The sequence below is a fragment of the Papaver somniferum genome, chromosome 5, assembly GCF_003573695.1.
Source record: "Papaver somniferum cultivar HN1 chromosome 5, ASM357369v1, whole genome shotgun sequence".
NCBI lineage: Eukaryota > Viridiplantae > Streptophyta > Magnoliopsida > Ranunculales > Papaveraceae > Papaver > Papaver somniferum.
Window position 1 is genome coordinate 68,294,507 of NC_039362.1, and position 24,640 is coordinate 68,319,146.

The window sequence follows — 24,640 nt, forward strand, 5'->3', positions numbered from 1 at the left end:
TTTTGTTAACGAGGAAACCGCAAATGCAGAAAAACCCTGGGACCTTGTCCAAATTGAATACTCTCAGGATTAATCCTCTATACAAAATCAAACCTACTTCGTATAGTTGAGACCAAGCAACTAAACCTATAGTTCACCTAGTTTCATCTGTATTCCCACGCCTCCGACCTGTAATAAGTCACGTACTTGGTACAATTCCTTTGGTTCATATTCCAAACAGTAAAGGAACAACAAATCTGTTTGGTATCAACTCTTTTCAACCAAGTGATGTGAGTTCGACAAAAGGCTCTTCTATTTATCTCAATAAACTCCTTTGACAGGTTCTTAGATCTATCTTATTGTCAACTACCAAAGTAATTGTTAAGATTTTTCAATCAATACTTTTAATCACAAAGAATTGTATTGATGTCGATCTACACAACTAATCAATCTAATCTACCACAAGGATAAACCGATTATAGTTGGATCCTCTTTTACCGAAACAAGTATTGTGCACACCAAAGATTATGAACCTAAATCAGAAATCTTCAAAGTCTTCTTTGTCTTCAAATCTTCTTATATCTTCAATAAACACCTGCACACAATCAACTTGAATCTCTTGTGATCAATCACGCAAAGAACGGAGTCTGTTAACAATGGATTATCACAAGACGTCTTTAGATCTACAAACAGTCTAAAGATCCCCGTCGAAACTTCGATCTAGTTTGAGTGAATATTATATCATAATAGAAGATTCTCAAGCATAAACAAACTAGGTGCAATCAAAGTTCAACCACCGTTAGTCAATCAAATCAATCGAAAACAAAAGATAAACCTTAATTATCTAGTTTCCCACCAACGGTACTAATGGAGATTCTCAATCCCAAAGAAATCTTTAAACTGAGGGGTCGTAAGAGATTTCGCCTAATTAGGTTACTCTCCTCTCCGAATAGGCGGCTTCACCAGTAGAAGCACAACTTAGATAGTTTTGCTATCTCTGAGGATTAGTTTGCTCGAAATGCAAACTTTGATATTTATAGACCAAGGAAGTTTAGACACCAAGGAATTTCCAAAACCGAAAATATTCTCAAGATATGCAATATATTCCAGATTCGTTTTCCATAATTCCTAGAAATGCTTTGTCCAAAATAATGACCGAAAATCTCTTAGAAATCTCCAACTAGCAAACGCACATTACTAATTTTCATTTTCCAAAAATAAAATTAAAAACCTTCAATAAAAGATTCTCAATTTATTTTATTATATCCAGGATTTTCTTCATTTAGCCATTAAGGAATATCTTTGAATAATTAAAGATAAGTGTTATTGCACATGTTCAAAGTATGTCGACATCCTTACTTTGTAAGTCCTCTTTCATACTTACAATCTTGAAACCGATTTTCCACACTTCCAAACAAGTTTCGAATTGGTTCATCTGACTTTCAAGAACTACGTGATTGATCAAGAACACTCAACCACCAAACATGGGTTTCACGGTTCTACCAAAACAAGTTTCGGTTCTACCTCCATGTGAGTACTTTGCATAGTCACGCTAGTTACCAAAATTCGATTGACTAGGTACTAGGATCGGTTACCCACATATATATGATATCTAACTTGTACTTGTTGCACATGTCCATAGGACCGGTTCCCCTTTGCCTAAAAGCGTGTTGCACATGTCCATAGGATCGGTTCCCCTTTCTGCTAAAAACTTGTTGCACCGCATACAAGGATCGATTCCCCTTTGTGATAGGTTCCACCTCTTACTAGGATCGGTTCCCATTTACCCAGAGTCGGTCATACCAATAACACTAAATCGATCTTACCATCTCAGGTGATTACTTAAGATCGGTTTCACTAATAAAAGTCATACAAATACAAAAGTCAGGCCTTTGTGAATAGTTTTACCAAGAACATAAACAAGTCTTGAGAGGTTATACTAATCACACATATTTGGTAGTTCAAAAGATATGCAATGAATAACAATACCAATAATGCCTGGCGATTTCTCTTTCGATTCAAAAAACAAGTTCATGAATTTACTTCCTTAAAACAAATGTAAAACGTTGTTTTCTAGGATGAAATCTTCACCTTATACCCATACATAGTCACAATAGCATTCAAACAATTATGTCGATGTCTTATCTACAAAGTTTAATGGTTAAGCAATAACCCTCGCATTGTATTCCTTAATACTATATCTAACTAAAGTATAATCATTCATGCTTCGCAGTTTTATTTTCAATATGCACGACTTGAAAGATACGTTAGGGAATGAACAGTTCAAGTAAAATATCACTAACCTCAAGTGGAAGGATGATGTTGTCGTTGTATCTCCTTACTTCTTCACTTCTTCAAGTCTTCGCAATACTTGTAATGTCTCATATCCTGATACTTTCAAGCTAACCTATACGAAGTTAACTCTAGTACATAATCAAGCGACTCTTAAATGAGTTTTGATTCACTAAAATATGACAAAAAAACTTGACATACCAACGCTTGGTGGGTTCAACCAAGCTATGCTCTAATACAAGGAATGTTGAAGAACCAAGGAAATCAAGCATTTGGATGAGAAGCTACAAAGTTTATTTATTTTGTAATCCATATGTATTGATAGTTTTGTCACTAAATTGACAAAAGGGGAGATTATTAGAGCACTGCTCGGTCGAACTCGCAAGCGTTTCTATCTCAATCTTGTTTATCAAGTTTAGTTGTCAAAACTATAAGTATTGATTTCTAGTCTACTTATAGCAATGTCTCGGATTAGGATAGAATGTGCAGTTTAGCTTTAGACTTTACGTCGTTCATCGATTGAAGACGAAAAACTAGTAAGGGGATCTTGTGGAACTTCATCAACAAAAGGTATGTGGAGACTTGAACTCATGTATCACTCAGAAGTCTATTCAATTTTATCTCCTATTGAGACAAAAGTCGTATAGCTCTATAGACTTTATATTATACACATTTGATATTTCGAGCTGAGTTTAACTCGCTTATGTGAGTGGGGAAAAACGATTTGCTGGCTTTTACGGAATTGAAGAGTCGACCGTGTGGAGACTCCTTGAACCGAGCGAAGTGTTGATCCTTACACATATGCACTGCAAGAAGGGAGTGCTTTAAGTTCGAGAGATCAATCTGTAATACCCCAGCCTAAACCAAGAACAATGGTCGTTCCAGAGTCAATTCGGTCACAAGAGAGGATGGGTTGATCTGTAGGAGGAAAGCTGAGAAATACGTGATATCAATGGTGATCTGAGATTGTAGGTGTGTTGTGAATTCAGCGTGAAAATGCTCTGAATGATTGAATTTTGCTCAACTGAGAATAATTTATGTGAGTTCGTGTAGACGAAAGATTGTCTGTATGAACTTTGATGAGAAATTGCTCGTCTTGGCGAATGTTGTTCGAGTGTTCGAAAACTTCTGTCTTTTTAATCACGATTCAGGTACATTTTATAATGCCGGAGTTGAAAACACCATGATCCCAAGAAGTGTGACAGTTGCTGGAATCAGAGAATGGGAAATGGGGAAATCATGTTAAAACCAATTACTCATCGTGCGGAGACTTGGTTAAATTTCCACCCACTACTTTGCTGACTCTTCCAACTGATTGCACGACTTGCTCACATTCTCATCGTGGGTGAACACACGTGTCGTAGACCGCCAGACCAAAACCCTAGTTGATATCCCCCCATGTGACACGATTGAAATCTCGTGATTTTGGAGTCAGTTGCTGACTATGGGTCGATGAGTCCATGTAGCGCTGAGTTGAACATGTGTGAGTAAATGTTTCGAAACTCATGAATTTAACGTGTCTGCTGAGACGAGGTATCATCATAACCTAAGACGAGCAAAACTGTGTTGCTAAATTGTTGAATATTGATAGTTGAACCAACATTCTATAGTTTGATCAAATATTGCTAGTCCGAGCGAATATTGCTAATTGAGTAAATATTGCCGGTTCGAGCGAATATTGCTAGTTCGAGAAAATATTGCTAGTTTGAACAAATATCGTTCTTTTAATGAATTGTTGGTAGTTGGACCAAATAAAATATTAATTTAAGTTACTGAATTCTGAGTCGAGAAAAATAAATATGAATGTTAATCATGGAATCAACATAAAATTATCAGAGTGTTCGAATCTGCTCATAATCACGTTTCTGCAGAGTTCTGGATTCAAAACCCTAATTTTACCGAGATGATGATTCACTGCAAATCACATAGGACCGGCTACATGGGATTACGGGTTCACCATATAACGCCCAGATGCTCGAATGAGCAAAAATACCAAAGTCTCTTGAGGACCAGTTGGTGAAAGAATGATTAAATGTTGGTTTAATCATTTACTGAAATAATGCTCGTGTGAGCGACAAATCATAAAACCTGGTTTTATGAAAAATATGAGGGACCGGCCAAGAAGTCATGGGACCGGCTCTTAATGGTCGTGGGACCAGTAGATGGTCATTTGAGCAAACTTCCAATTGACTGGAAAGAGTTTGAACCTAATATGAGCAGTTGAGCAAATTAGGTTAAAATCATTAAAGCACGCGGGACCAGTTGTTTGCAAGCCTCAGGGTCACCCTTGGTCAGTCAAGGGGATGTGCCCATGTCACCATAATGTTCACGCTTCAGTCCTGAGAATTTTGATATTTTCTGGTGCACGTTTGAGCAACATTTGGAGAAAATATGCAAAATCCATGGTTTTGCTGAAACCGGAAAAAATACATGAGATGATGAAACTAATAAATAAAACAAGGAATTACAAGGTGTGGGACCGGCCACCGCTAGGGCATGGCCGGCCGGCTGACACGCGGTCCCACATGCTTTTCCCAGTTTTATGTGATTTTATGTATTTTTCTATGATTTAAGGGAAATTCCATGAAACTGGAGAGTTTGGCGAAATTAGGGAACTTCCATGAGATGAGAGACATAAATTAAAATATAAAATAGGGAATGGGAGTGTGGGACCGGAAATGGCCGTGGCATGGCCGGCCGGCCAATGGGCGCGGGTCCCAAGGCACTCTTCCAAATTTTATGTAATTTTGATGATTTTAGATAATTTTCATAAAATCAAAGGGATTTGTTGAAAATCAAGATATTTTGTTGAAATCAGGGAGTTTTCATGAAATCAGGAAACAAAACACCAAATAATAATAAAATAATGAGCGTGTGGGATCGGCTAGGGCATGGTCAGCCCGCTAGAGTTCGGTTCCACAAGTTTTCCTAATTTTTTAATATTTTCCATGACTTTAGAGAAAATACACGAAATTAGGTAATTTTAGGGAAAATTCGTAAAATCAAGGAATTTTCATAATTTGAGAAGGAATAATAAAATAATGGGATGTGAGTTGTGGGACCGGCAACAGCCAAGGCATGACCGGCCGGCCGGCGGTCCCTCGACACCTTTCCCTAATTATTATTTTTGATAAAATTATGTGATTTAGATAAAAATACATGAAATTATGTAATTTTCATGATTTTAGGGAAAATTCATAAAATAAAGGAATTTTCATAATTTGAGAAGAAATAATAAAATAATGGGACGTGAGGTGTTGGACCGGCCACGGCCAAGGCATGACCGGCCGGCCGGCAGTCCCGCGACACCTTTCCCAAATTTTGTTATTTTTGATAAAATCATGTGATTTAGATAAAAAATACATGAAATTAGGTAATTTTCATGATTTTAGGGAAAATTCATAAAATCAAGGAATTTTCATAATTTGAGAAGAAATAATAAAATAATGGGACGTGACGTGTGGGACCGGCCACGACCAAGACATGGCCGGCTGGTGCTCGGTCCCGCGACACCTTTCCCTAATTTTATTATTTTTGATAAAATCATGTGATTTAGATAATTTCTTTGAAATAAAGGAAATTTGCTCGAACAAGAGGATTTTCATGAGATCGTGAAAATAGTAAAAATATGATAAAATATAAAATTGGGAGCGGGACTAGTCACGTCATGACTGGCCGGCTGGTGAGCCTAGTCCCCTGGCGCTTTTGCTTAATATTTTATTATTATTATTTTCCCTTCCTATTTTGCATAGGTTCCTCGTTCGTTCGTATTTTTGAAATGCTCGTTCGTGCATTCAAAATGTTGGTTGTACATTATCTGCTAATTACACTTGCACCATTTTTGTCAGGGCTTATTCGATGCTCAGATGCCTGTTTCGTCGAATATTTATTACTAACCTGTGGAATTCTGCTGGGAAGAACCACAGATTGAAGTAACGAAATATAACGAGGAATCGTAGAGTATTGCTGGATATTCAGGCGATTAATTGACGACTCGTAGAATATTGCTGGATATTCAGACGATGGCTCGTAGAATATTGCTGGATATTCAGACGATGGCTCGTAGAATATTGCTGGATATTCAGACGATTTATTGACGACTCGTAGAATATTGCTGGATATTCAGACGATGGCTCGTAGGATATTGCTGGATATTCAGACGATTTAAGATAATTAATTGTTGGCTCTATACTAGAAGGGCTTCCTGTCTAGGAGCATTAATTATCTGAGGGTTGAGCAATATGAACTTGCTGGAGTGTCATATTCCTCTTGCATAGTCGGGGAAAACCTGGTTACATCCGAAGACGTTGTCGCTCTATACTAGCAGACATGCTATCTAGGAGCCGCCCAATCTTTCGATTCTATACAGTATGAGATGTGCCGTGGCCTCAGCTGAGAGACTAAACATCTTCATCTTCCCTGAGAGACTTTCTCCATCAGAGGTGGCATGAGCTTTCATGCATAGAGACATGAGTCTCGATACTCATCCGATTGCCGGATCCGAAGTAATTACTAAAATTGCTCAGTATTCATGAGATGTGTCGTGGCCTCAGCTGAGAGACTACACATATACATGTACTCTGAGAGACGGCCTTCTCAGTCATAGATTTTATGGCATGAGCTTTCATGCTTTGATGAGAGACATGAGCCTCAATACTCATCCGGTTGCCGAATCTGGAGTATAGTTTTACAATTCTACCCTTTGACGAAAATCCACCATCTACATTAATTCCCCTTCTTAGTGAGGAACGGTCATGTTCCTCAGTCAGCATTGAATGGTGATTTTCCAGGTACAGACAAAAATAAGTAATTGAACTTGGTCATAAGAAAAGACATTACCGGATTTCGATTGAATGAGCAAGCCATGGTTTAAGAGGAAACCTATGTGGCATAATAGAACATCATCCAGTGAACATAAATTGATGTAGAACCGCTGATTCGATGGTGGAACCTTGGTTGGTTTAGGATTCATGGGCCGGGCCCAAAAAGGAAATCCTTAAGGAATTAGGTTTTTGAAATAAAATTAGGTATAAAAGGGAATTAATCCCTTTGTTTTTTTTGTTTTTTAGTCTTTCAAGACCGACCACCATCATCACCCCCTTCCTCTCTTCACGTCGCAGCAGAGAACGAGAAGTTTTCCCGTCGGAGTTGCCCCCGTCGTCCGATCACCGTCCCGCCAGTTTCCGGCCGGCGCCGTCAGGTGAGTCGATTTTTTTTTTTCTTTCAGAGTTTGCTGATTTCATGAGTTTTTCATGCTTTCACCATGTCAAAATTCTATACATGTGTATATGTTGATGTGAGTTTTGTAGAAAAACCCTTGTTTTATCAAACGTATGTTCGTTCGATCGTTAGTTTTGAAAACTAATAAAAACCCCTGATTTATGAGAGATTTCTTTATATATGTGGACTTAGGTCCAATGATAAAACTTATTGTATGAGTTTTCATGTGAACCAAGATTTTACCTTAAGAGATGTGAGCTTTCACAAAACTAGCATAAACCTTCGTTTTTTTAATAAAACACTAATACAAAGGAAAATAGATTTTTTTTAATATATATGTAGCCGTGACATATTTTATGTGAAACATGATAACATATTTTATTCACATGGATTTGTTCTTATTAGATAAATTCAGAAAATTTATATGAAAAAATTGCATTAATTATTGATTTATAAAATCAAGACATGGGTTTTGAGTAACCTTCAAACTAGACAACTTATTTATGATGAAGTCATGTCTTATTGTAAATTTCATAGTTCAGTTGTGTGAATGTTCACATTATGAAAATTATGTATATGATTTTATGAGAAAATCAATTTTGAAGATTAATAAAGTTTTGTTCGTTACTGCAGGTTTCAAGGAACGAACTAATTTCGTGTGTTAACTCTTGTATTGCAATCACTATTGTTAGTGAAATTGAAAGAGGTAAGAGTTCAAGATTTACCATTTGAAGACACCGGCGTTTTAATTTGCATGATTCCATCATCTTATTGAATTCGCGGATGACTGAAACATTGTGTGGATTTCACAGCAGCTTTGCGAGGATGTCTGATTCTCCAGCCAATGATGCTTCCAGAGATGAAAGGTGTGCAGATGATGATATCTCCATAGAGGAAACATGCACGGATGAGACTTCCGTTGGTGAGGAAGACGAAACACCTGGAGTCAAGAATGTCCCAAACATAGATGACACATTCTTTGAAGTTCTGAAGCCCGAAAATTGTCTCAAGTCCCTGGTATATCGCCTTCTGATCAATCCCAGGACGGTCACTCAAAAGAAATTGGTGACTCCTCGTGCTGCTATTCGGTTCTGTCTTGAACGAGGACTGTTCCAGGATTCAATGGTTGAATTCAAGCTTTCTCGACGCCCCTTAGAGAAGTTCTCGGAATGGTCTAGACACATGCTAGGATTTCCTCGTGTTAGAGCTATGCTGGATAGAGCACAAATTACCAGGTTCGTTCAAACATCTGGAGATTTGTATATCTTTCATGACGCACGAGGTATTGTAGATCTTCTTGCTCGCTGGTACATCCCAACTCACACGTTTATATGCAGCTGAGGAGAGTTCACTATTACCTTGGAAGATGTAGTTACTTTATTGCATCTTCCAATTACATGTAACTTTCCTGAAGAACTTTGGACAGCGGAAGAGAAAGCAGTTTCCAAAACTTTAACAGCTGAGATGGAGATAATCAACAAAGTTTTTGGTAAAGGTTGTTACGCTCATTGGTTGACACATTGGTGGCCACGAGACGTCCCTCTTGATGAACCCGACGGTATGTTGTCTATTGCTGCTTTCTTGTGCTTATGGCTTTCTAGGGATGTGTTTGAAGATGTTGGTACCTTGTTGAAGCCGTTTGTAATTCCTTTCGCTATTAAGCTGGCTCAAGGTGAACAACTTCCGCTAGGTAGCTTATTCTTGGGATCTTTATATTCTAACCTGGACTCTTTAGTCGTAGACTCCAGTGTTTCGAACGGCTTCATGAAGATTGAATGCTACACCAACACGATGTTTCTCCAAGCTCTGATGTGGGAGCGTTTCAGAAACTATGCACCCATTCCTCTTAGTGTCTTACAAAGTCTGAACTCTGCTGATGCTCGACGTATCTTCCATGAGAAAGACAACGCTAGGATTATGCGCTGGTCTACGAAGCAAATTCAGTCCAAGACACGCTTCATTGACGTATTAGATGACGAGTCTGAGTTCAACTTCCGTCCTTGGGCGGTGGTTCCTCCTCACGTTTCTCAATTGACGACTTTCAATGCTGGAAAGTATTTGAAATCTGGTGCTGATTTGAGCGATGGAGAAAGATCTTTCATGATGAGTTGCACTCCTGGTCATCTAATATCAGCAACGTATGGAGATTTTTCGGTGGAGGAGTATAACATTGACAGAGTCACCCGTCAGATGGGTATGGACCAATGTGTTCCAACCTTCAGAAGGAGAAGACCATCAGTGGAACAACTTAAGACTTGCTTAGATCACACACATGATGAAGGGAGCTCTTATTGGTTCCCTTGTGCTGATTGAACTACGTATGTGACTCCAGGCTACATGGAATTCTGGGATCAACAGCTTGAGCGTCTTAATGATTATGTGACGTCCGTCCAACCTTTAGTGAAAGATCCTCCTTCTTCTGATATGAGTGCCTCTCGTCCCAGACTAAGGAATATTTCTGGTGGTGACAAGCGAAAGACATCTCCAGAAGGTTCACCAGTATGTATTCTTTTGCATATTCCTCATACAACTCGTATAATCGTCTTTAATTATCATATCAATTTCTTTTGCAGGAGGGTCGTGCTGTGAGACCTCGAATTGAAGTAAATTTCTTAGAGGCGGAGGCAATTTCCCACGGTGGAGAAGGCAGGAGCAATAATTGCAAGTTGTTTCCCAAAACCATAAAGTCCCCAGTCGCCTTTTTGTCGAGTTGTTGATATTTTTCCGCGGTGACTTCTTCCATCCGCATTATCAGGATCTCAAAACCAATATTTGTTATTTGGTCAGAGGACTTTGCTCCGTCTAGTATTGACGGTCTTCGATTCTCTGTTGCTGGGCAGACGACTTCTGATTTGAACGTTGAAGAAGAAGTCGCCGTGAGTAATTTCCTTTACCATCAGACATAAATGTTTCATGTAAAAATTCTAACTACTTGATAATATGTCCAGGAGGATGTCGTCATGGAGGTGGAAAGTGCTGATGTTCGATCTTCCTATGAGAATATAGACGAAGGCACTTCCAAAGATTCAGAGCCAAATAGAAGTAATGAGCCCCTTGTCGTTAATGCGGACAATCATAATTCCTTGAGTACTTCGGAGACCCCCAAAGTGAGTATATACCCTGCATCCTCTTCATAGAAATATGAAAGTGCTGATTTGTGAATGAATGAATGAGAATCCATGTGCATATACGAAAAACTTGGTCGACCTTCGTCGTCAGAAAATTCAGAACCCAGGTTTTTACCAAAAACGCCGTAAAATCTCCATATGGAGTCGGATTTTCATGATCTGCATATGCATATTCAAGCCCGTAAAATTTCCAAGCTTTAACATAGAAGCTTTTTAAGTTTTGAGCACTTTTAGGGCCTGAAAAATACGAAATAGTAAACTTCCAGGAGACTTTCAGAACTTTTTCAGATTGTATGTTGCCTGATGTTTTGATCACACCTCCTAGATCGTTCGCCCAATTTCCATGAAATTTTGACATGTTGTAGAGGACTTCCATACGAAGAGAATGGTATATAACCCAACTCTATAATCTACACCAATTTCTCCTAGTTCGTCATTGAACACAGGGCAGTGTAAAATTTCTTCAGCTGAGTTTCTTTGAAAACGTGTTTCATGACTTTGATGCTACTTGTACACATCTTATATGTATGATAAGGAACTTAGATGATGTTAGTTAACTTACTCTCTTAATTTTATGATTGTATTGGATTTCTCCCCTTGAATCATTCTAATCCCATTTAATCTTCGCATTAGGTGCCTAACAACGAAGTTGGGAATCATGAATCCAATAATGATGGTTTGGGCAATCTAGGAGTTGTTGATGACAATACTTCCATATCTGTGCCTCAAGATGATGAAGTGCTGGTCGTTGATGCCGTGGAGGTAGAAGAAACTCCAATTGTGCCTCAGACGGTGGAACCCGAACCCGAAATAGCAGAAGCTACTTCCTCTGAAATCGTCTCTATGATTATCGATGCTGCTCTAGTAGATGAGAACCAGATGATAGTGCACGAGTATCCTACTGCAACTATTTCCTTTGATCCTCAATTTGGTGAGTTACTCCTATATCACCAGCTTGTTGGAGGATTTATCGTTCTTATCGGATATGCTGTTATGTACAAGGAACTGTGGGAAATGTATGGACACATTGTTGTTACTCAGGATCCAGGACGCATTTATTTCTTGACGAGACAAGTAGAAGTCATCTTGCGTGTTATAAATGATATCCGGATTACAGCCAGAAATGTTGTTACCCAAGACGTACTCTTTGATTGGGGGTACAACTTGAAGAATGCTGAAGATCTTGGCTTCAATCTGAAGTGGCTCCGTCAAAGACTTGAAGTTATCAGGAAAGCAGTAAAGGGTGATGTTCCCTTCCCTACCAGTGATGCCGAGTTGAAGAAGATGAATGAAGTTGCCGAACTAACCAGGAAGCTGGAGGCGGAAAAGGCAGCCTTGAAAGTCTTGGAGGAGGCAGAAGAGCAAAAATCTTTCTTTGATGGCTTTCTTTAGTCTCCTTTCCATGATATCAAGAACATTGAACTATGTGAGAGATGTGAGATTTTATTTGGGTTTTGATTCTTTGATAGGTGTCGAGTCTGTGACTGAGAATTTTCTTTGATTTTGGATTTGATAGAGATTTTGTTTAAGTAAAGTGAATTGAATTTCTGATAAATTGCTGAATTCAAATACTGATTGCAAGTATTGAAAACGTTTTGGAGGATTGAAATACAATGAAAGAAAATCCTAAATTCCAAATCCAGACGTCATGAGTGCTCAAACGCCCAGTACCTCAAATGCCCAATAATTTCAGATAAAAGCCTTAAGCCAATTCTCGTGAATTACTGGAAGGGTTCTACCATCTGTGTTGATCAATTTGTAGTATCCTCCAGTTATGGACTTAGCAACCATAAATGGTCCTTCCCAATTGGAACTCCTTACAGAGTGGAGATCTCGTTTAGCCGCCTTGAAAACCAAATCCCCTTCCTTGAATTTGTTTGGTTTAGTAGTTCGCGCCTTGAATATATTTTGATGATTCCATGGTTGTGGCACGTATGGACATTCATGTAGAGGAAAGTACCCAACATACTTTCTATCGTGCTTAGCCAGGTCCTCAGCAATAAACCTCTTGATAGAATGACCGACTTGGAGAAGCTCTGAACCCAACCATTGGGTATAATATTGGCGAGGTGAAGTTATCCATTCATAACTTTTGGTAATTTCTAAATCGTTTGTAGGGAGAAGTCCTTGAATCAAAGTATCATATTTGAACATTGGTAATATTGGATCATGCAGAGGAATAAGACTTTCCTTAGCTCGAAACCTCTTGACAAAGTTATGTGGATTTTCCCCAGGTTCTTGCGTAAGTCCCATCAAGGTTTTTACTTCCTCCATATGCTCAAACGGTGGGGCGTCCTCTACTTCTTCTTCTGACTTGGAGTCTTTGTCGGCGACAGAGTGTATTAAAAGCTTTGACGTTACCCTTCCAGCATGAATCCAAGTTCTTCCAAGGATCATTTCATATCCATGATCTTCTCGAATTATGTAAAACTTGGTCTCAGTGCAGACCAAATTCTCCGTGACTTTGAGAATGATGAAGTCGTATGCATCTCTGGAGATTCCTTCGTGGTCTCTGATTGCCATGGGAGCATGAGTAGCCTCTTGTCGAGTAATGCCACCAGCTCTGAGAGTTTTCAAAGGGATGATGTTGACGGCGGTGCCGACATCAACAAATGCTCTTTTGAATTCATTTCCTTTAATATGCACGGTGGTGATCAGTCCCCAGTCATACATTTCTTTGTCGGTGGCTGATGGTTCAGGAGGTACTTCTGGAATCAGTAGGCGTTTCCCAGACACTATGTGGTTCAAAGATGTGAACATGTCTCCTCTTTGTGCTTTTGATAGATAGAGCAATTCGCAAACATGCTTTATCAATGACTGAATTGCTTCCTTGACTGGTGCTTCAGAAATAGAGAAAATCCTGACAGGAAGAGGATCTCTGTGTACTCCTTCGGCTCCAAGGTTAAGTTCTTTTGACTCAACCTTTTCTCTGAATATGCGTTTCAAAACTTTGCATCTACTTGTGGGGTGATTGACGAACCTGTGTAATCGGCAGTAAAGAGGATTTTTCATGTCTTCCTCAATTGGGTCTCTCCTGACGTATGGCAATTTGATTGCACCATCTTGGATCCAGGCGTCTAATAGTTCGAGCACTTCTCCAATGGGGAGAGGAAAATCAGGTGCATCATCAGGAGCATCTGTGCGTTGGCCAGGAGCCTGTGTCTCTGGTTTGTCCTTCTTTTGCGTCTTTGGAGGAGCTTCATGCTTGTTAGGGGATTTAGCCTTGCGCTTGCTCCCTTCTGCAACAGCGTTTGTAGAGGACTGTAGGTTGTACTGCTTGTTGATCAGGCGTCTGCTTCCTCGAGTGTCACGTGATTCCTCAGTCTTTGTGGACTTTGCTCTTTCTAACAGAGCAGGTGCACTGGTTGCTGATCTCTTTGCGGCTTCGTGAAGTTCTGAGAAAGTCTGGAATCGAAGATTCTCCAGTAGAGATCTGTAGACCGGGAGCATGTCGTTGATACACAAATCTACCAGCTGCTGCTCTGTGAAATTTGGGTCATGACAGTCCAGGGCCTGGACTCTGAATCTTTTTCACGTAATCATTGGGATTCTCACTAACCCTCTGGAACATTCTTCCAAGATCAGAGAGAGTGACTTGCTCTGACACGAAAAAGTACTTCCTGTAGAAGGCGTTGATCATTTCTCCCCATCTGTTGATAGTCCCCGGTGCGATGTTGTTGTACCAGGTGTATGCTCTGCCTTTCAAGGATTTTGAAAACTCTTTGAGACCAACAACATAGTTATGTTCATGCTCTACCAAGGCTTCGAGAAAACGAGAGACATGTTCTCGAGCATTGCCAGTTCCGTCATACAGAGTGAAAGTTGGAGAAATGTAACCTTTTTGAAGGGGAATCCTCTGCGTAGCGGCAGGATAAGGAGGTTGGTGACGATGGACATGTGATGTCTTGTCTTTTCCACGGTTCTCCATAAGGCGCTTCACGTCTTCCCAGGTAATGAAATTTGATAGTTCCTTTGCTGATGAATCTACAGCTTTGCCTGTTTCATCATCATCCACTATATGGATTGGGATTACTTCAGGATCAACAACATCTGAGGATTTAACCTTCTCTTTTCCCTTTTCTTGAGTCTTCTCTGTCATCTTATCAATAAGATTTTTGAGATAATTACACAGCTCCTTCTGTGTAGCAGCCATGTCCGTCTGATTCTTTGCGAGAGTCTCCTGCACTTTGATAAGATCAGCAATGGTAGGTGGTGGATTTCCTCTGACTTCTTCAGGGTGTCGACCGAACAGGGGATGACCTTCAGCGTGAGGAGGAGTAATGTCACCACCGTCAGTGTTGGAGGTCGGAATCGTTTCCGGGATATTCTGATTGTCATTGTTATTGTTGCTAATACTAGCGTCGTTTGTGTTGGAACCTTTAACTAACCCAGACCTAAGACCATCCATCTTGTGAAATCGTGAGATTGCAACCGAGAGATTAATCTCCCACTGTGGCCGCCAATCTACGAGTGGGGAAAAACGATTTGCTGGCTTTTACGGAGTTGAAGAGTCGACCGTGTGGAGACTCCTTGAACCGAGCGAAATGTTGAACCTTACACAGATGCACTGCAAGAAGGGAGTGCTTTAAGTTCGAGAGATCAATCTGTAAGACCCCGGCCTAAACCAAGAACAATGGTCGTTCCAGAGTCAATTCGTTCACAAGAGAGGAAGGGTTGATCTCTAGGAGGGAAGCTGAGAAATACGCGAGATCAATGGTGATCTGAGATTGTAGTTGTGTTATGAATTCAGCGTGAAAATGCTCTGAATGATTGAATTTTGCTCAATTGAGAGTAATTTCTGTGAGTTCGTGTAGACGAAAGATTGTCTGTATGAACTTTGATGAGAAATTTCTCGTCTTGGCGAATGTTGTTCGAGTGTTCGAAAACTTCTGTCTTTTCAATCAGGATTCAGGGACATTTTATAATGCCGGAGTTGAAAACACCATGATCCCATGAAGTGTGACAGTTGCTGGAATCAGAGAATGGGAAATGGGGAAATCATGTTAAAACCAATTACTCATCGTGCGGAGACTTGGTTAACTTTCCACCCACTACTTTGCTGACTCTTCCAACTGATTGCACGACTTGCTCACATTCTCATCGTGGGTGAACACACGTGTCGTAGACCGCCAGACCAAAACCCTAGTTGATATCCCCCCATGTGACACGATTGAAATATCGTGATTTTGGAGTCAGTTGCTGACTATGGGTCGATGAGTCCATGTAGCGCTGGGTTGAACATGTGTGAGTAAATGTTTCGAAATTCATGAATTTAACATGTCTGCTGAGACGAGGTATCATCATAAACTAAGACGAGCAAAACTGTGTTGCTAAATTGTTGAATATTGATAGTTGAACCAACATTCTCTGGTTTGAGCAAATATTGCTAGTCCGAGCGAATATTGCTAATTGAGTAAATATTGCCGGTTCGAGCGAATATTGCTAGTTCGAGCAAATATTGCTAGTTTGAACAAATATCGTTCTTTTAATGAATTGTTGGTAGCTGGAATAAATAAAATATTAATTTAAGTTACTGACTGCTGAGTCGAGCAAAATAAATACGAATGTTAATCATGAAATCAACATAAATTTTTAAGAGTGTTTGAATCTGCTCAGAATCACGTTTCTGCAGAGTTCTGGATTCAAAACCCTAATTTTACTAAGATGATGATTTACTGCAAATCACATAGGACCGGATACATGGGATGACAGGTTCACCATATAACACCCAGATGCTCGAATGAGCAGAAATACCAAAGTCTCTTGAGGACCAGTTGGTGAAAGAATGATTAAATGTTGGTTTAATCATTTACTGAAATAATGCTCGTGTGAGCGACAAATCATAAAACCTGGTTTGATGGAAAATATGAGGGACCGGCCAAGAGGTCATGGGACCGGCTCTTAATGGCTGTGGGACCAGTAGATGATCATTTGAGCAAACTTCCAATTGTTTGGAAGGAGTTTGAACCTAATATGAGCAGCTGAGCAAATTAGGTTAAAATCATTAAAGCACGTGGGACCAGCTGTTTGCAAGCCTCAGGGTCACCCTTGGTCGGTCAAGGGGATGTGCCCATGTCACCATAATGTTCACACTTCAGTCCTGAGAATTTTGATATTTTCTGGTGCACGTTTGAGCAACATTTGGAGAAAATATGCAAAATCCATGGTTTTGCTGAAACCGGCAAAAATACATGAGATGATGAAAATAATAAACAAAGAATTACAATTTGTGGGACCGGCCATGGCTAGAGCATGGCCGGCTGGCTGACACTCGGTCCCACATGCTTTTCCCAATTTTATGTGACTTTATGTATTTTTCTCTGATTTAAGGGAAATTCCATGAAACTGGAGAGTTTGGCGAAATTAGGGAACTTCCATGACATGAGAGACATAAATTAAAATATAAAATAGGGAATGAGAGTGTGGGACCGGCAATGCCATGGCATGGCCGGCCGGCCAACGGGCGTGGGTCCCAAGACACTCTTCCCAATTTTATGTAATTTTGATGATTTTAGATAATTTTCATAAAATCAAAGGGATTTGTTGAAAATCAAGATATTTTGTTGAAATCAGGGAGTTTTGATGAAATCAGGAAACAAAACAAACAAATAATAATAAAATAATGGGCGTGTGGGATCGGCTAGGGAATGGCCTGCCCGCTAGAGCCCGGTCCCACAAGTTTTCCTAATTTTTTTAATATTTTCCATGATTTTAGAGAAAATACATGAAATTAGGTAATTTTAGGGAAAATTCATAAAATCAAGGAATTTTCATAATTTGAGAAGGAATAATAAAATAATGGGACGTGAGGTGTGGGACGGGCCACGACCAAGGCATGACCGGCGATCCCGCGACACCTTTCCCTAATTTTATTATTTTTGATAAAATCATGTGATTTAGATAAAAATACATGAAATTAGGTAATTTTCATGATTTTAGGGAAAATTCATCAAGGAATTTTCATAATTTGAGAAGAAATAATAAAATAATGGGACGTGAGGTGTGGGACCGGCCATGGCCAAGGCATGACCGGCCGGCGGTCCCGCGACACCTTTCTCTAATTTTATTAGTTTTGATAAAATCATGTGATTTAGATAAAAATACATGAAATTAGATAATTTTCATGATTTTAGGGAAAATTCATAAAATCAAGGAATTTTCATAATTTGAGAAAAAATAATAAAATAATGGGACGTGAGATGTGGGACCGGCCACCGCCAAGACATGGCCGGCTGGTGCTCGGTCCCGCGACACCTTTCCCTAATTTTATTATTTTTGATAAAATCATGTGATTTGGATAATTTCTTTGAAATAAAGGAAATTTGCTCGAACAAGAGGATTTTCATGAGATCGTGAAAATAGTAAAAATATGATAAAATGTAAAATTGGGCGCGGGACTAGTCACGACATGACTGGCCGGCTGGTGAGCCTAGTCCCCTGGCGCTTTTGCTTAATATGTTGTTATTATTATTTTCCCTTCCTATTTTGCATAGGTTCCTCGTTCGTTCGTATTTTTGAAATGCTCGTTCGTGCATTCAAAATGCTGGTCTGTGCATTATCTACTAATTACACTTGCACCATTTTTATCAGGGCTTATTCGATGCTCAGATGCCTCTTTCGTTGAATATTTATCACTAACCTGTGGAATTCTACTGGGAAGAACCACAGATTGAAGTAACGAAATATAACGAGGAATCGTAGAGTATTGCTGGATATTCAGGCGATTAATTGACGACTCGTAGAATATTGCTGGATATTCAGACGATGGCTCATAGAATATTGCTGGATATTCAGACGATTTATTGACGACTCGTAGAATATTGCTGGGTATTCAGACGATTTAAGATAATTAATTGCTGGCTCTATACTAGAAGGGCTTCCTGTATAGGAGCATTAATTATCTGAGGGTTGAGAAATATGAACTTACTGGAGTGTCATATTCCTCTTGCATAGTCGGGGAAAACCTGGTTACATCATGAAGACGTTGTCGCTCTATACTAGCAGACATGTTGTCTAGGAGCCGCCCAATCTTTCGATTTTATACAGTATGAGATGTGTCGTGGCCTCATCTGAGAGACTACACATCTTCATCTTCCCTGAGAGACTTTATTCATCAGAGGTGGCATGGGCTTTCATGCATAGAGACATGAGTCTCGATACTCATCCGATTGCCGGATCCGGAGTAATTACTGAAATTGCTCAGTATTCATGAGATGTGTCGTGGCCTCAGCTGAGAGACTACACATCTACATGTACTCTGAGAGACGGCCTTCTCAGTCAGAGATTTTATGGCATGATCTTTCATTCTTTGATGAGAGACATGAGCATCAATACTCATCCGGTTACCGAATCTGGAGTATAGTTTTACAATTCTACCCTTTGTCGAAAATCCACCATCTACAGCTTATATCTTTCTCGAAATAGGTTTTGGAAAGCTTTTTGCTTTAACCACGTTCATCATTATTCTTGACGAAAGTCAAAAGATGATCATGTGAAAATTACCTGGTAACATCTTACATGATTTGTGTGAGACAATCATTTGATGTAGGATCAGAATGTTTCGTACTGATCATTCGATCACTTGAAAATTGCTTATAAGCTAATAGTTTGTGTGAGACAGCTATTTTCGTCTTCCAATAATGTTTCAATGATTGAAATGGGAGTTAAGAATTAAAACCCATGTATGGATACATTACGTTTTGTTAACTATGCGTACTAACTGTTTTGACTTAAACAGTTGAATAAGTTTGCGAACGGGTATGCAAACTAATTTAACTGTTGAAGTCCGGGAACCAAATTTACATACCCGTTCGCAAACGGTTTCAACGGAGTTCGATCCGGAGCTAAAGTTTGTGTACCCGTTTGCAAACTGTCGGCTTGTGACCAGTGTCCGGAACTTAAGTTCACGTACCCGTTTGCAAACTTAAGTGGTCCAAGTTCTTAAATCGGTTAAGTATGATTTCATACTCATGAAAAAAATATATTTATAAATTAAGGAATGCAATCTTTGCAAACCGTGGATAAAATGTTCATGAACTGATTCTTTTGAATCAATCTGATTTTGCTTCAATTGTGTCTTATATACTTCTATGAGAATATAAACAATTGTACAACTCTATGAGTAACACAATTAGATTCATTTGATTATCAATTGATCTATAAGTGTTAAGATGAACAAGGTTAAGAGAAAGGTGTTCATATGGCTAACTTCGGTTAACTGTTATTGAGCCAACTCAATATAAAAGTTTAGGTACGGTTACCCATATCTAAATTAAGGTATATTGCATTTGTCTGTAACAAGCTAAAGACCATCTAAATGTGGAAAGATATTAGCTTGAATCTTAAATCAGGTCTCATCTAACTGTGAATATTGAATGCTTTGTTACAAGGTAACATTGATTGCAAACCCTGATCTGAAGATTATATAAGGGAGAACTCTAGCAACTGGGAAACCTAATCCCCACACCTCATGTGTGATATTATTTTGCGACTAGAGTCGATTCTCCTTTAACCTAGGTTTTTCCTAAAACCATTATAAGTTAACGACATAATGACTTCATTGGGATTCTGAAGTTAGGCCCAACTATTTTCTCTGTAGTTGTGTATTCTGATCTTACTTTGTTCTATCGTATTGAGTACTATCTTCTCTAAGATTTGCTAGAGATTTATCTCCGATATGTAAGATATAAAAAGTAGTCACAAAACTCTTCGTCTGATTCTTTGTGATTCCACAATAACTTGTTCTACTACCATATATTTGAGTTATTGTGAGGTGATTGATATTTCTAGGCTGTTCTTCGGGAATATAAGACTGAATTATCAATTGGTTCCTATTCACCTTGATTTATCAAAAGACGGAACAAAAACTTCGTAGGTATTTCTGTGGGAGACAGATTTATCTATTATAATAGACTTTTCTGTGTGAGACAAATTTGTTTATCAAGTCTTCGACTTTGGGTCGTATAAACTCTTAGTTGTGGGTGAGATCATCTAAGGGAATCAAGTGCGTAGAGTCCTGCTGGGATTCAGAGGCGTAAGGAACGCGACTGTACCTTAATCAGTGTGAGATTGGTTAGGGCTCAACTACATTCCAGTCCGAAGCTATCTTGTAGTAGGCTAGAGTCTGTAGCGTCTTAATACAGTGTGGTGTTGAAATCTGGACTAGGTCCCGGGATTTTTCTGCATATGCGGTTTCCTCGTTAACAAAACTTCTGGTGTTTGTGTTATTTCTTTTTCGCATTATATTTTCTATATAATTGAAATATCACAGGTTGTGTGTAGTTCAATCAATTGGTAAATCGAACCTTTGGTTGCTGATTGAAATTGATTGACGCTTGGATATTGGTCTTTGGTACCATCCAAGTTATTTCTCATATTGATCCGGCTCACAGATTTCTATATGTTCGATTGCAGATTGATTTGAGAAATTGAGATATAACTCTTGGATATATTTTCCTTGATTGAGTCTGATTGTCTAGTTGATTCTCTTAGAATTATATTGGAGTTAGTCCATACAGATTGTCTAAACGAAATATTGAGTGTGGTTGTTAGACCCCCGCTTTTTCAGTCTTTGTACACGGTTCAATTACGGTTCATCCTAACAAGAGTGTATATCTTGATATGTTAATCTCATTTCTAAGGTTCATTTAACGGTGGATATTGTTTACTTGGTTCCATAACTATCCTAGCTTAAACCTAAAACAACCTATACTTTGAAAGTCTAATATAAGGGAGAACCTCAAGCAACTGGATCTTTGAATCCCTGACATTATTCTTTGTGTGTCCTAGTTGTAAACTAGAGTCGTCCTCTCCCTAAAACACTTCTAGGGTTTAGCGACTAAAAAGATTTCACCTAGGGATTCGTGAAGCCAGGTCCAACTATCTTTTATCTTGGTATTTCGTGTATCCTGATCTTGTTTGATTGTTGAGCTGCTCACTCAAACAAGATAGATAGAAATCGCAAAGCTCTCTTCGTCTCAGACTTTGTGATTCCACAGTTTTAATACTTGTGAGTTGAATAATAATATATGCTGCTCCTCGGGAAGCATAAGCCCAAATTTTGAGATTATCTAGACTTTGTCTATTGCTCCACCTATTTGCCACCCCCACTTTTCCTACTTGCCACTCTCATCAAAATTTCAAAAGTAATTCTACTTTCAATTTTACTTTTTCCTAGTTACCACCTACACAAGTCAAATTCAATTTGACTATAACTATCACCGATTCTAATTCGTCTATCTTCGATCTCATCCATCCATGAAAGTGTAAATACTCATAAACCTAAACCTTAAAAAGACTTTTTCTCTCTTCTACACGCCAAGGCGGCCACACCACTTCCTCCTCCCCCTTACGTTTCTTTTATTCACTTCTTATGATTTCAGAGGTAAAAATGATCTCATAAATGAAGGGGCTGAAAACAACCCACATTAAGATGAATATCTAATAACAGAATCAATATAAGAATTTGAGAAGAATCAAGCGATAGAATCATGGAGTTTTGTGCTTAATTTAAGGTGGTTGATGATCAATGGGTAATGAATTTTAAGGTGCTTTGAGGAACCTGTTGTTAGTTGATTCTACGACATCAGTTGAATTTTTTGCTTCAATTACACCGTATAATGTTTTTGTGAATGTGGGTTGTATATGGGATAATGGGTCGTACCCAGTGAGTTATTGAATAGTTGATCTTCTTCCTCGTTTCTCTGATACTGCAATTTCATTCCCTGGTATAGTAATGAACGAATTTGATCTTTCTTTTTCTTTCTTCTTTTATCTGTCACTACCCAGTGTTGTATGCTTAAGAAATTGTAGCATAAATCGTTAATGTTGTCTGAATTTGATCAAATTGTGAAAGAATTACACAATCTTTTTCTCTGTCACTACCCAGTGTTGATGAAGTGTACCAGAGAGAGACTAGTTTTACAAGGATGGAGGGACAAAGATTGTCAGAGAGATAAAAAATCTGAGCTAAAGACATCTTTATCTCATCCTTAAGAAGAGGAGCAGCAACCACTATTCTGAGTCACGGGTTGTCCTCGGATATAAACGGTTGGAGGCTTAGCGCTGTTCATAGCAGGTTGGCTTGCCATCCTGAAAAACCCCAATTTACAAATTAACGTGGGATATAAGTGATAAGATACGGACTACAAGTGAGTGATGGCACAGTTAAACACTAATAAAGGTAGTACCCATCAACACAGCATTTGATCAATTTTATCAATTTGAAGCGATGATCGGTGGGAGAGACGAGCTGAAGAACAATGGAAAAGATGGAGAAGAAGAAGAAGTGCCGCCGTCTGAATCGAATATAATTTAGTTTTTTTTCTTTTTCTTTTTCTTTAGATTTTATTGTTGGGGTGGTTCTTTATCGGGGTGTAAACAAAAAGTCAAAAAGTTAGTATTTAGGATAAATGAGAACGAATTGGGGTGGCAAATAGGAGAAATGAGGGTGGCAATTAGGAAAAGTGGGGGTGGCAAATAGGTGGAGCCTTGTCTATTGCTATCGATTTCCAGTCTCACTTTTGATCTACGATCAAAAAGGAAATCACACATATAAGATTATCTGTGGGAGGCATATTGGTTTATAGTCTTCAATTGAGTTGAAGCAATTCTTAGGTTGTAAAGGATGTCAGCTAAGGGAATCAATTGTGCGGAGTCCTGCTGGAATTCAAGAGGCGTAAGGATCATGACTGTAACTGAATTGTTGTGAGCGTTTAATTTGGTCTCCACTACATTCCAGCCCGAAGTTAATTGGTAGTAGGCTAGTGTGTGTAGCGGTTTAATAAAGTTTGGTGTTCAAATCTGGACTAGGTCCCTGGGTTTTATCAGCATTTGAGGTTTTCCTCGTTAACAAAATTTCTGGTACCTGTGTTATTTCTTTTCAACATTATATTGTTTATCATTATAATTGAAATATCATAGGTTGTATGTAAATCAATTAAACCAGTTAGTCATCCAATCTAAAAATTTTGGATAAGTAGACAAAATATGTAAAATGCCAACGTGCATAATGGAAACGCAGGGGATACCAAATACACCCAACTTTTTAGTTCGGTAACCTATATAGACAAAATTTAATACAATGGCAAGTAGATAAATCTAATGATCCTTGAGAATATGTATATAGAGTTAATATCTCAAACTCTACTCAATCAGAATGTATATAGATACAAGGTCTGTGAACCTGATTATTAAGCAGAGTACTTGGACGATCTCAAAAATCAATATCCACGATCAATCTAGTCGTATCCAGATAATTCAATCGGAATTCTTCCAAGTGACTAAACTTGTTATCTATCTTTCAACATAAGAATTCTGCAAGAAAATAGTCTTGTAATCGATTATAATTAATCAGACGTATCTACTAAGATTGAATACTTATATACCTTTGTAAATCCAATTATAAAGATAAACAATACAATGCGGAAAAGGAAAAACACAAGACAAGAAATTTTGCTAACGAGGAAATCCAGAATAGCAGAAAAATCCCGGGACCTCGTCCAGATTGAACACCGCACTTTGTTAAGCCGCCACTACAAACACTCACCTACTATCAGACTTCGGATTGGAATGTAGTTGAGATTGGATCCACCCTCCAAAAGATTCAGTTACAGTCGCGCTCCTTACGTCTGTTGAACCTTGCAAGGTTCTACACACTTGATTCCCTTAGCTGACGTCCTTTACAGCCTAAGAGTTGCTTCAGCCAAAGTGAAGACTTTTGATATCAATATGCCTCTAACAGATAAGCCTATTTGATTTCCGTTTAGATCAAAGATCAGGGTGTGGAAATCTATTTGCAATAGACAAGCTAACAAACCTCATAAATCCAGAACTTATGACTCCCGGAGACCAGCCTAGATTCTTAACCACCTCTCGAGAACAATCGTCGAAAGATCAACTCCGATCAGTCTTTAGATATCTATCATGAGGAATTACAAAGTCTGAGACGAAGAGAACTTTGTGATTACTATCTATCTTGCCTGAAAGAGATTACGAGAACCTCGATAATAAAAAAAACAAGA

The 24,640-nt window shown here is 38.8% G+C and overlaps 1 long non-coding RNA gene across 1 annotated transcript; it reads left to right on the top strand.

Annotated features, from left to right (window-relative positions):
- The first annotated feature begins 21,898 nt into the window (after positions 1–21,898).
- Positions 21,899–23,577, top strand: LOC113281826. Its single transcript, XR_003326362.1, has 2 exons — positions 21,899–22,345; positions 22,507–23,577. It is a non-coding gene; the product is annotated as an uncharacterized LOC113281826 (long non-coding RNA).
- The last annotated feature ends 1,063 nt before the right edge of the window (positions 23,578–24,640 follow it).